This window comes from Quercus suber, unplaced genomic scaffold (genome assembly GCF_002906115.3).
Source record: "Quercus suber isolate HL8 unplaced genomic scaffold, Cork oak 2.0 scaffold_562, whole genome shotgun sequence".
Taxonomy (NCBI): domain Eukaryota; kingdom Viridiplantae; phylum Streptophyta; class Magnoliopsida; order Fagales; family Fagaceae; genus Quercus; species Quercus suber.
In genome coordinates this window covers 464,242-468,310 of record NW_027070007.1, presented here as the reverse complement: position 1 = coordinate 468,310, position 4,069 = coordinate 464,242, and the positions used below count along the sequence as shown (strand labels likewise).

Genomic DNA, 4,069 nt, shown 5'->3' with positions numbered 1-4,069 from the left:
AACAAACTTGACTATTTTCAACGTATGTTTATCCACGGTCACTAAAAAGCGTGAATAAAACCTTAAATTTCTGCAGTTGTACTCAACCGCTGATCAAAATGTGGAACAAGTGTATACTTATTTCTACGGTTGTCACAACTGTTGAGACAAGTGTTAAAAAAAAATTTAATAGAGAAAAATACTTTTATCCACAGCTTCATGAACGCGGAAAATAAATTACGTCTTTTATCAACGGTTATAATAAATGTTGAAAATCAGTAACACTGAACTTATATAGAGCTACCGTTCAAATGAAAGTTTTATAGAACTTGGCTTCACAGGTTCTCTCTTCGCTCAAATCTCTCTCTAACAAAACCTAAAAATTTCAAAGCTCTGGCAATCACTATTCACATCTCAAAAATTTTCTTCCAATTTCCATAACTAAACTTTTCAATCTCTTCTTTTCTTTTTCTTTTCTTTTTTTTTGTCACTTTCTCGAGAAAAAAATAATTTTTCCATTGGACGAAGCTCGTCTCCGCCTAGCACTAGCGAGAGTGGTGGCGGCGGAGAAGGCGATGACGCTTTCCTCTCAATCCGCGATCGTTTCCCTCTGAAGCGGAACTGACTCAAGTCCGACTCGGATCGTCCGGATCTTCTCCGCAGTCGATCTCACCTAACCCGCTTCAATCGCAAGAGTTTGCCCTGGCCAAAGGAGAAGTCGGCGTTCTACTTTTTGGATTGAGGATCGGTAGCTTGTTGAAGTTCTTGCTACCTAGGGTTTCGAGAAGCGATGGTCTCGATTTGTTGCGATCGGAGCTAAGGATTGGAGTTAGGGCACCAAAGCTCGCACTTGTGAGTTTTTTCAGTTTCTTTGGTATTTGATTCTAAGTTATTGTTTGCATGTTTGATTTTATTGCTTTAGTAAATAGTTCTCCTAGAATGGAATTTGAGTTTATTTCCTTTCATTTTTTATAGTACATTGGAATTTCAAAGCTCACATTTATGCTCTGTTTGGTTGCTATGAAAATTAGAGTCCATCAACGTGTTACTTTTACAGTATTTTCCTCAATTTTTGAAACCAGAGGCCAATGGGAAGGCCACAAACAGCTTAGCCTATGTTTTTCACATTCTTACAACAAATTTTGACTACATTATGTGACATTATGCCACTGTGTCATCACATGTTGATGCAGGGTATGTATTCCTTACCCGTTTCAATGGGAAAGCCTCACATTTCATGCCGGAGAAGCTTTTGCTATGATTGCCGCTTCTTTTGTTTCACTTTTTGAGGTTCACTTCTAAGCAACAATTTCATGTATTTCTTGTTTATTAGCTAGCTACTCTGTGACCAAGTTCTCTAATTATGATGAGGAGGTGGTGAGGAGAGAAGAGAACACAGTGGGAACCATGGCTAAGGAGGAGGGGAGGTGGAGGTGGGTCCAGCTTGACCATGGAGAGGGTGGCTGTGGCTAAACAGTATATAGAGAGCCACTACAAGGCTTAGATGAAGCACATCCAAGAACACAAGGAGAGGTAACTGTAGAGAATGGGGTTTTGATAATTTGGTTCATTTTGGAACATGAAACTGATAATTTGGTTGATTTTGGAATATGGGCTTTCTTTTTTCTTTTTTCTTTTTTGGGAGTGCTTGTCATATGTTATGTTTCGTCGGCTAGAGCAATTATTTTATGTGCTTAGCCAATAAAAAGAGAGAAGGTGGGTTTATTCTTGGCATGTTATAAGAAATAAGAGATGAGGCTGTGTTTTTGTTGTTTTATGGATTTGATATGATGGATATCATTTATGTGCCGTTGAAGTTGGATTTTTGATTGGTAAAAGGGGACATGGGTTTATAAGGAAATTATGAATTAATGTGGTTTAGCTGTTGTTGGGGTAGAAGTGGACTGCATTAATTTAAGTAAGAGGAAAATTGCATGTCTAAAGTGAGACTTTGAATGTTATACATTTGCAGTTTGTGATTCTGTGTATTCCATAAGCAATTTGTAGAATATCAAGACTAGGAACTATATCTAAAAGCCTTTGTAAGTATTTCAAACATGACACTGCTCAGTAAAAAAAGCCTTACACAATGTTCATATTATTTAAGAGCAGGAATAATAGCACTCAACTATGTAGAATTGAAGCTGAAACGTGGTTGCATTTCCTTATTTATGTCTGGAAATGCATGTCAGTCTTTGAATTCTTCATCATCGACCTTGTTATTTTTCATAATTCATCATCATTTTAAAGGTAGGTAGAACTAGTTAAAATTATCTTTGTTAGAATTTTCATTTATCTTATATGGTTGTAAACTTGTGAGCTTGTGCATTATGTAATTTTTTCTTTTTATCTAATGGTTACCATGGCCATGAATTAGGTACTGGAAATTGTCTCTTTTAGTGCACCTGGATAAATGCCCTTATCCTCAGGCTCATCAAACATTTATCAAATTAAATAAATCTTTTAAAGAATTGCAAGATCCAAATAAGGTGAGTTTCTCATGCATATGGGGTTAATATGTGAATCTATTAAATGCTTCTATTTTTGCAGTCACATTCTGTGATACTTCTTTTCATTTATCAAAATTGAGATCTCATACAGTTGATTTGGCATATGATTGGAAACCTTTAATAGCTGAAACTTATTTTTTTGAGTGCAATAATCATATGCATAGGGCATTAAATATTTCATTGTGAAGAGTATAACTGTATTTAAGATTAGCCACAATTTGTACATGGCTTTTTGTAATTTCCAAACGGTACAAGCCATCATATTTATCTACTATCATTGCAGACGTCACCAAGTTATGGATTTATATAAACTGTGGGTTCTAGATGCTCACTGATAGCCTGATGTACAATTTAATTTGGACTTTCATATTTTCATCACTAATGACCAAGGTCCATAGGTAAAATAAGCCATACATCATCTAGTTGGGCTTGCTTGTCCAGGTAGCCTTCATTTAAGGTTATAATAATTAGGTGGAGCACTTGGAACTAACGGGCCGTGAAGGAGGACAACTTTAGTGAGTAGTGACATACTACTCGTGATGCTCTCTGGTTTCCTTTTTTATTTATTTATTTATTTTTATTGTTCATTATTATTAGTTAGGTATTTTAATTCTTTAACTTGATTTTTCTAATTGTGTTGGACATTTTAATATGTTCTGCTTAGGTTTTGACCAATTTAAAATAGTTCATTTTTTTCTTGTTAGGCTGTGTACCATTATGTTGGTCATAGTTGAACTGCTTGGGACATCATTGTGGCATGTATTAACTGTTAAGTGGCTTTATAAATTTTTCTTAGCTGAGAAAATTTTGAACAAAACTATGTAGGATTTGCATGTTGGCTAATGCACTTTTTCACGTGAACAGCAAGGCAACCAAGGGTGGGAGGAGAGTTATTGCTCAAAGAATAGCAAAGGGCTGGTCAAGAATTACGACTTAGCATCCTTGCCTCTGGTTTGAATATAAATCATATGATCTCTTTCTTAGTTATGCTAAAGTTTGTAGTTTCAATGCCTGTAAATTTCAATTTTGTTATATTGATTTTGGTTTAACCTCTATCCATTGTATAACAGTGTATGTATCGAACTCAAAAGTCTTATTTTTTGGTTTTGGTGATTAGATGTAGTGATTTCTGTTTTAAATTTAATAGTGTAGAGGGCAGTAGGTAGAGTAGTTAAGTTGTGTTAATTTGTACAGTTCGTTTCACTTTATTATAAGAGTAGTTGATTGGTTGTTGTAATTCAATTTGGAACTGCACGATTGTGTTTATGTTTATATTTTGAATCAAGTTATTAAATGTTGATAATTGTGAAAGAGCACATCCAAATTTATTTATTTTTTAAAGAAGAAAATACTTATTTCAATGTTTATAAACCGTTGAAACTTCTCTTAAGAAACTCTTTACCGACGGTTGAGTGCATGTGGAAAAAAGTAATAAGCATACTTTAATCGACATTTATGTGTAAATTTTTAATAATACTTCGACATTTATTAACCGTTGATAAAGGTATACTATTTTTTTCAACGGTTGCATAGGTTGTAAAAAAATATTCTTGACATAGTTTTTAGTGACAATTCTTAAC

General features: G+C 34.5%; 1 long non-coding RNA gene across 2 annotated transcripts; it reads left to right on the top strand.

Annotated features, from left to right (window-relative positions):
* The first annotated feature begins 297 nt into the window (after positions 1 to 297).
* Positions 298 to 3,731, top strand: LOC112008158 (uncharacterized). 2 transcript variants are annotated; one of them, XR_002882522.2, is made up of 4 exons: positions 298 to 831; positions 1,313 to 1,512; positions 2,357 to 2,468; positions 3,354 to 3,731. It is a non-coding gene; the product is annotated as an uncharacterized LOC112008158 (long non-coding RNA). The 2 variants fall into 2 exon arrangements; XR_002882523.2 differs by having other exon boundaries at positions 1,173 to 1,512.
* The last annotated feature ends 338 nt before the right edge of the window (positions 3,732 to 4,069 follow it).